Source organism: Stenella coeruleoalba (assembly GCF_951394435.1).
Source record: "Stenella coeruleoalba genome assembly, chromosome: 10".
Lineage (NCBI taxonomy): Eukaryota > Metazoa > Chordata > Mammalia > Artiodactyla > Delphinidae > Stenella > Stenella coeruleoalba.
This window is the reverse complement of record NC_137156.1, coordinates 103,188,803-103,196,743: the sequence shown is the minus strand read 5'-3', so window position 1 is coordinate 103,196,743 and position 7,941 is coordinate 103,188,803. Positions and strand designations below refer to the sequence as shown.

Sequence of the window (7,941 nt, the reverse complement as noted above, 5' to 3'; positions counted from 1 at the left end):
TGGGTGGGTCCAGCATGGCGCCACCCTGCTCCCGGCCGGGCCTCAAAGATGGCCGCAGCCACTGGGGGCAGACATGTTTGGGCCACGTGACCCAGGCCCAGGCCCGAGGCGGCTGAACTTGACGCACGGTAGAGGCGGGGCTCCTCCCCCGCAGCCCTGGCGTCGAGCGTCTCGTGACAGGTACTTCCGCTCGGGGCGGCGGCGGTGGCGGAAGTGGGAGCGGAGCCGGAGTCTTGGCCATAAAGCCCGAGGCGGCGGCGGCGGCGGCGGCGTTGTTGGAAGCTTGGACAGGCCGAGGAGCCCGCCGGAATCGGAGCTTGGACTTTCCTTCGCTCCTGTCGACCCCTCGTCTCCTCCTCGGCGGAGCCCTCGCGACGCGCCCGGCCCGGAGCCTAGCGGAGCGGCCGCGGTAAGTGGCGGCCCGGCCCCATCCCCCTCCCGGCCCTAGGTCGCCGGTGCGCGCCGTTCGCGTCTTGGGCAGGCCCGGCCCGGCCTCTTGGGGAGCTCCGTGTCTTCGGGCCCGGCGTCAGGCCGGCCGAGCGTCCGCGGGGGTGTCAGAGGTCGCCGGGTGTGACCCCGGCTGGCGGCGCGCACGCCTCTTTCCCGGGGCGTCCGGCCCGAGACGGCCAGGGCGACCTAGCCTGGGCGGCCCGGCACTGGGGCGGCGGCCGAGGGCGGGGGCCGGCCGACCAGCGGCGGGGGCGCCGCCCACCCTGCTCCGGTGCCAGGCAGAGCCGCGTGCCCGCCGTCCGGTCCTACCGATGCGGATGAGGGTCCCCGACGCCGCGAGTCCACGGAGACCCGGGTCACGTGTCCCGGGCTCCCTCGGGCGCCTCGGGCTCCCGCGACTGGGAGCTTTTTATCACAAAGACGTTACGGTGAGGCGTGGAAGAAGTTTCCAAACTTGCTGGGGGAGAGACGGTGGCTGGGTGCAGAGCTGTGTTTGGTTCGGACCGCGGCGGGGCCCGCTTAGGGCGTTCAGTTCGGGCTTCCCCGAAAGGAATGGTTCGCAAAACTGGGAAAATTGAAAATAACAGTAGCAAACATTGGAGCGGCTACTGCATGTTAGGCAGCGTGGCGATATTTCTGCACCGATTATTGTATTTAATTCTCAGAATAGACTTCTCAAGTACCATTACTGGGCCCACTTATAGATAGGGAAATGGAAGATCGGAGAGGTTAAGTCATTTGCCCAAGGTCGCAGAAGTAATAAGTTATGGAGCGGAGATTTGAGTCCAGGCGCCCAGACTCCAGAGCACTGTGCTCGGCCTCCGGATTGTACTGCTTTCTGATGCCCCTGAAGCTTGTGAAGTATCTTTTGCCACCTGGTATCTGTCTCTCTCCGCCTCCTTTCTTTCTAGTGATGTCATTTTGGAAGCCTTTTCTGGTGCCATTAGTTCTGCCTTAAAACCATAACATATTCCATTTGCAGTTGTGAGTTTTAACACAGTTTTTTGTTTTCAAGTAGTGTAGTGCCAGTAAACTGGGAGCTCTAGCATCATAGCAGAGTACTCAATTGAGGTTTGAAAGTTTTTGTTACCTACGTCTTCTGTCAAATGAGTTGGGCTGGCAGTCCTGCCATGTGGTTCTTTCCTGTTGAAAATACTGTATCTTCTCTTTGGATTCCAAAAGAACAGGCTCTTGTCTCTTCCTTGTGACTGAAGCAGCTGATTACCCGCATGACTTCTCATCCATGGATTGATAAAGTCTTCTTTTGGTGTGCTTCTCTCTCCAGACTTAGGAGAGTTTGTTCAGATTTGAGTCTAAGAACTGGAAAGTGAGTTGTGAGTACTTCTCCTGAAGATCCTGTCCAAGCCCTGTTGTAGTCTGATTTCTTTTCTTTTGTTTTTAAACTTTGTTACCCAGCCTGATATACTTAAGTGGGTATTAAGTGTGGTAGCCTTAAGTATTGTTTGCATTTAGAGGAGTGTAACGATGAGTAGCGTTTCATCCATTCATCAGCTGTTTTGAGTATCTACCATGTATCAGGCATTGCCTGTTGACTCAGGGAGATAGACCTGGTTCCTATCCTCAAGGAATTTAAAGATGGTGAGTGATCACGGCCAGGAATTCTCTTGTGGAATGGCTTGGCGGTAGAATTTGAGATTTTTTTGTAAAAGGAGTTATTTTTCATCTCAGCAAGTGCATTCAGAGTAATCCAGGCAGCACGGTGTTCTGGGTAACTTGAAAGCCTTCTTCATTTTAACAACAGCATTTGATTTGGTTTGCTTTTGAAGAGAGTTCATAGAAGATAATATCACAGTTTCTAAATTGGTCGTGTTTTTTGAAGGGTAATTTTCATCTCTAAACTTGTTTTACCTTTTGCTCTCCAGCATTTTTTGTTGTTCACTGAAGAGGGGGTTGGTGTCACTGTCATCTTACAGTGCGAATGTCAGCTTCGGGGGCTGTCTGAGCAGAGGTGCACTTGGCAGGCTGGGGCTGCTGCTTTAGCCGACAGTGAAAGTTTCATGTGCCACCTCCCAGTCTCAGTACCAGTATCATCCTAGATAAAACCCTCCGCCACCCCACGTCCCACAAGTCCTCTGGTTCCCCTTCTTTAAGAGGGGACGTGAGTTTTGCATTTGTGGTAGAATTTCAGGAGTAGCCAAACAGAAGGGGGAGTGGAATATAGAAGATACTCTAAAACAGCTTTATTTGGACATTTTTTCAGGTAATTGTTAGCAACCTCATGGAGCAAAAATATTTCTTGGTGCCAACCAGGCCTAACCCCTGCCCCAAACCCCATAAACAAAGAGCATTGCTTTATAGTACAGTGTGGCTTTGAATCCAGTTCCTGACCCCACCACCAAGCGAAGCAGAACGTTTTGGTTGTTTGATTAGCTTATAATAAATTTCCAAAGGGACCTGCCCTGAGGACATCCTTGCCCTTCGGTTTGGCGTTAGTCTTTCTATGCAAAGGTGTAGCAAACCCAGACCACACACGTGGGAGAGCCCTTTTATGCACTATTTCTCTCTGAGATTTGACGCAGATATTTACCATTATTACTGTCATGAGCTGTCTGGCTCTCCATCTACGTAATTCACATATGGCTAAGGAGAACTCACCAGGCTGTTGGTCTGGGAGTTAGAGTCCGGGTGTTCCGGGGAAGTCTGGAGGAGTCCTCCTGCATGAGGCCCAGACGGTGGTTCACCTGGCACTGATGTCATGCCTGAAGGAGGCTGGAGCTGGGGAAGTTAGCTCCCCCCACTTCGCTGCTCCTGGCTTTCTGCTGCTTCCTGTCTCCCCTGTAAGGTGGCGGTTGTATTCCCGGCATTTGTTCCTCTGCGTGATCACACCTGCGTCTGTGACTGCCGTCTGCTAGAGCTGTGTGCTTCTGTCTGCAGTTTGCTGCGATGTGTTGATCTCTTCAGTTATTTGCTCTCGCACGTTCCTTGTATTTTCTGCTTTTTCCTTCCCGCATATGGCGTTAAACACAGAAAAATAGTTTGCACTTATATTTTAAAACTTGTTAATGGCGGCTGTGGTTAGTGTGATTTGTGAATCAAAAGTAAAAGTGATGCGGTGCGGGAAATCAGAACAGGCTTTTTAGCACTGTCTCCGACTAGTTTCAATTTTAGTACTCCAGGCTGTGATTTCAGAAACAATTTAAGAATAGCTACTTGCAGAATGTCTCCATGGGGGAGGAAGAGAGCTTGGGAGTTGGTTCCAGTGGTGACATGCAGTATTGGCCTTGTTCATCTCCCTGAAGATGCAGGACTTAATGCAGGGGATCTCAGGCCTTGCCCGGGGCTCTCTGTTTTGGTGATGTCGTCACTGCCGCGGAGATCAGTCTCACTGATTCTGTTGTCCATATCCTGGTTGTCTAGGACTGCTTGCTGTCCGCACAGAGCACGTTTGAGGAAGCCCATCAAGGGAGTCAGGGACCTTGCTTGGCTCTCAAGTGGCCTTGCGTGCGTGCCCGTCCCCAGGTGCAGGGAAGCGCCTTCTCTGGTCTCCCCACCCTCTCACAGCCAGAGGGCTTGCTCTTACTACTGCCTTTCCTGGACTTAAGCTCAGCTCAGTTAGGGAATACTTTAAAATTTCCATTGTGAAGTAAAAAGTTACATCATTGGTTTCCAATCTTGGTATGCAGTTTTAATTTTAAAAATTTATTACCATTTGAGTTGTTTTGAGAGTACACAACAAAGCTACTATGAATTAACCTTTAAAAAACCTGATTGTAACAGCACAGACTTTATGAAAAATAATGCCTTCTTACATGTGCTATTCAGTCAGGCTACCGACAGTTCTCTGTGTACTTACAGGCCAGGGGACCCAGAAATAAATCTGGGTCGTTTGGGCAGCCCACAGGTTAAGAGCCACGTTAAAGTCCTCCAGCCTGTCCTGTTCAGTTGATGGTTGTTAAAGAACGTTCTTTTTTTTTTTTAATGAATTATTTATTTATTTTAGGCTGCATTGGTTCTTCATTGCTGTGTGCGGGCTTTCTCTAGTTGTGGTGAGCTCGGGCTACTCTTTGTTGCCGTGCACGGGCTTCTCATTGCGGTGGCTTCTCTTGTTGCGGAGCACGGGCTCTAAGCATTCAGACTTCAGTAGTTGTGGCGCATGGGCTTAGTTGCTCCGCGGCATGTGGGATCTTCCCGGACCAGGGCTCGAACCCGTGTCCCCTGCATTGGCAGGCGGATTCTTAACCACTGCGCCACCAGGGAAGTCTGCATTCATGTTTTGTAGAAACTTTTCCTACATGGTATTTGTCTTTCAGTGTTTTTTAATGTTTGCCTAGTGCTTAACAGTTCACATAGGATTTCAGCTGGTGTTCACAGCAGCCCTGCAGGCTTAAGAGGGTGGCCGAGCCTGGGTGCTCAGGTGGCCCGGCTACTCTAATGCTAGTCTGGGTCTCCTGAAACACAGCTGAGGCTCTTTCTGATGCACCAGCCTGGCTTTTTGATTATTCATGATTGCTGTAACGCACTCAGCATTTGACTCCTTATAAAAACGTATCTTTTTTCCACTGTTTTTTATTTAAAATGACATTTCTCTTTTGCTGATTATTAAATAAGTCATTTCTTTTAAAAAAAAAGGTAGGAAAATTCAGAAGTAAAAAGAAGAAAAATTCAATTCACTACTCTGAGGCAGACTGGAGTGTTAACTGGTTATTTAATTCTTATGAATGTATACTTTAATGAGATTCAATTTTTAAAGTATGGTATGAGAGATTAACTTTGGAGGGCCCTGGATATTCTTTGGATCCTTTGACTTGTGGGACCCCTCTAGATAAACACTCAGTGGTGGGAAGCTGGGATCCGGAGACTAGCTGTATTTTTCAAATGTTTAGTGGTAACAGGTGAAGAACCTGATGCATTCAGTACCATAATGAGGTTTTTTTGCCGTGGTGACAATGGATCAGTAAGTTGTTGCAACTTGTCATTTCTACATTTTAGTGAACTGTGAATTTGCAGTAGGGCATATGAAAAGCGTACAGATAAATGAACAACTTCGAGAGTTTTCATAAACTCAGAAATAAGCCCCCTTGTGCCTCCTTCAGGTCATTGTCATCCCCTCCTGCTGCTTTTTAAAAAAATGTTCTAGTTTTCCATTTACCTTTTTTTTTAATATTCATTTATTTATTTAGGCTGCACTCAGTCTTAGTTGTGGCATGCGGGCTCTTAGTCATGGTATGCATGCAGGATCTAGTTCCCCAACCAGGGATCGACCCCTGGATCCCTGCATCGGGAACTTGGAGTCTTACCCACTGTACCACCAGGGAAGTCCCTCCTCCTGCTGATTTTTAACACTGTAGTTTAATTTTGTCTGACTCGACTTTGTGTAAATCATACACTGTGTATCCTTTTGTATCCCTTTCTTTGAGTCATTGTTGCCTGTGAGATTTTCTGTTGGGTGCAGTGGTAACTCCATTTTCATTGCTCAGTAGTATTTGATTATATGATACACCGTAGTGTTTTTATTAACTTATTGATGGGCATTTGGGTAGCTTGCAGTTTGTGGCTGGTAAAAATAATGCTGTATCGGGACTTCCCTGGTGGTTCAGTGGTTAAGATTCCACGATTCCACTGCAGGGGGCACGGGTTCAACCCCTGGTCAGGGAAGTCTCACATGCCACGCGGTGCGGCCAAAAAAAAAAAATGCTGTATGAATATTCTTGGTTTGTCTTTTGATGACTGTATGCACACATTTCCATAAGTTAATGCTGAGGAGTGGAAAGTTTCAGCGTGTGTATCTGTATATTGCTAGGGCTGCTATAACAAATACCACAGGCTGGGTGGCTTAAACAACAGAAATTTACCTTCTCATGATTCTGGAGCCTAGAAGTCCGAGATCGAGGTGTTGGCCGGGTTGGTTTCTTCAGAGGCCTCTTTCCTTGGCTTGTAGGTGAGCATCTTCTCCTTGTGACCGCATATGGTCTTTTCTCTATAGGGGTCCGTGTCCTAACCTCCTCTTACAAGGACACCAGTCTGATGAGGGCCCACCCTCATGACCTCGTTTAACTTTAATCACCCCTTTGAGAGCTCCGTCTCCAAATACAGTCATATTTTGACATTTTGAGGTACCAGAGGGTAGGACTTCATAAATTCTTGGGGGGGTGGGGTGGGGGACAAAATTCAGTCCGTAACGGTATGTGCTGCACCTCGGTAGACACTGCCGGCTTTCCAAGGCTGTATCCTGCTTTACACTCCCATCAGCGGTACGTGAGAGTTCCAGGTATTCCACATCTTTGCTGACGCTTATTTTCATTTTGCCCTTGTGGTGCTAGCATCGTATCTCCCTCCAGTACCAGCATGGGGAATCCTTGAGGGGGTGGGGAGGTTGTTTCTGGAGCCATATGTGTCATAACTTGAGACTGCCTCTTGTAAATGCTTTTTAAACCCGTTGGGGATAGAAAAGCAGAATGACTTCAGTCTAGTGAGCAGTTAGCCCCCCTTAGTTGCCCTTATGGGTTAGTTTTTGCATTTATAATCTGGACTGATTCCTGGGGATGGAATTGGCTTCAAAGTGTCACCTGCAGGGTATAAATCTAGCCATGGTAGAGAGTGCTTTCACTGAAGTTCTTTTTCCGTCTGACACTTGGATTCCCTCATACACGTGCTAGGACTAGGTCTGTTCTGCATGTTCTGACTGACCATTTAGGTATTAGTTGGTGTTTGACCAGCCGCCTTCTGGCTGCGTGATCTTGAGCTTTGTGCATCCACTGTAGGCCTCGGTTTGATTGGAATAATAGTACATGCCCTTGCCCTTCCCCCACTCGAATCTCCTTGAGGGCAGGGATGAATCATTATTCTAGCATGGATCTTGAAATATTACTCAGTAAACTTAAAAATATTTTTCCAGTTCTCACTTTGGACACTGCTTTACTATCTGTAGCATGTAAGTTTTGCTTCTGGGCCACTGATTAATATGGATAGCCTTCCTGAATGATAAATTATGTGTTCTGTGTTCATTTGACACAGTTTTATTGTCTACTGTAAGAAAATACTGCTGACAGCTGTGGGGAGTATCAAATAAAAAACACTGGAGGTTTAGGAATAATTGTAAAAACAAGACAGGTGAGAGTCACAAAAATGCTGGAGGTGTTCAGTGACTGGGTTAGGTGGTGCTGAGTAGATTTTGGATGAATTGATATGGAGGGGAGACTCGGGAAAGCCATTGTAGTTGGAGGGAATGGCATAGCAAACGAATGGAGGTGGGGGAACGTAGGGCAGATGGAGGGACTATGGTACCTCAAATTGGGGAATGGCAGTATGTATGGGGGCCAGACGGGGGTGGGGAGGGGACGAACTCCAGTGCCATGTTGAAGGATTTATGTTTAACAAAGTGGTACTTCACTGGGTGGTGCTAGGATAGGGCGTAATCCTTTCACTTGATGTCACAATCCTATTGGGTAAGACTGATGCTGTCCCAGTTATGGATTTATAGTTTACCTAAAGAAACACACATTAAGGGATGAGTGGGGCTAGGACTGAAAT

At 48.1% G+C, this 7,941-nt stretch overlaps 1 protein-coding gene across 2 annotated transcripts in view; it reads left to right on the top strand.

Annotated features, from left to right (window-relative positions):
* The first annotated feature begins 212 nt into the window (after positions 1-212).
* Positions 213-7,941, top strand: part of RAB7A (RAB7A, member RAS oncogene family) — a 58,993-nt gene continuing 51,264 nt past the window's right edge. For both annotated transcript variants that reach the window (XM_079933901.1, XM_079933902.1), the window contains exon 1: positions 213-409. The gene's annotated coding sequence lies outside the window, so the exon portion shown is untranslated. The remainder of the gene's footprint in view (positions 410-7,941) is intronic.